Source organism: Penaeus monodon, chromosome 23 (genome assembly GCF_015228065.2).
Source record: "Penaeus monodon isolate SGIC_2016 chromosome 23, NSTDA_Pmon_1, whole genome shotgun sequence".
NCBI lineage: Eukaryota > Metazoa > Arthropoda > Malacostraca > Decapoda > Penaeidae > Penaeus > Penaeus monodon.
In genome coordinates this window covers 2277999-2278751 of record NC_051408.1, presented here as the reverse complement: position 1 = coordinate 2278751, position 753 = coordinate 2277999, and positions in this window count along the sequence as shown.

The following is a 753-nucleotide window of genomic DNA, read 5'->3' as shown; positions in this document are numbered from 1 at the left end:
TTTTTATGGATGCGTTACAATAGATTCACATTTCCTTTCAGTTTAAATATAACCCAAGCACAAAAGAAACCATGTATTTTCCTCCCATATCGCTTTCGTGCTTTCAGTATAAACGACCTTAATTGAGCTTGGCAGTTGATTTCCTACGAATCCTCATCGGCAAACTAGGTCGTTCCTCACTGTGAAAACGTTCCATTGCAAATCAAAAAGTCCATGTGAAAAGGGTAAAAAATCCCCATGTCGTTATTATCTCTTTTATGTCTTTTGCCAGTATCCATTCAGTAATATTATTTGGTAAAGTACCTCATATTTTCTCACTTCCGGTTATTTTTACTTCTACTTCCTGTTTTAAACCTCCTTCAATAAAGAATAAACCCTCCTTCAATAAGTAGATAAAAAATACGTAACTAATAAAATCCGTTTTGTAAAGATTGTAAACATAAAAAGAGAGAGAATGAGAGGGAAATTAAATCAAAATGAAGAAATCGTCAATATGTACGTTTTACTCTTTGAAAATTTCTCTCGTTCCACAAGGTCAATAACCTTTGCCACGGCGGTCACCCAACCCAGCCTCTGTGCCTCCGACGTTACCAAGGTCAGTACCTCATACTTTGTTCTTCCTAAAGTGTCAGTATATTGACGTGAATTTCTTGGCGAGAGTGTAAACAGGAGGAAGGGATTTTAGCAAACATGTCATCGATAGTCCGCTGTCAGTGGGGGGAGTGAAGTTGTCAAGAGAAGCTTATCGTATCT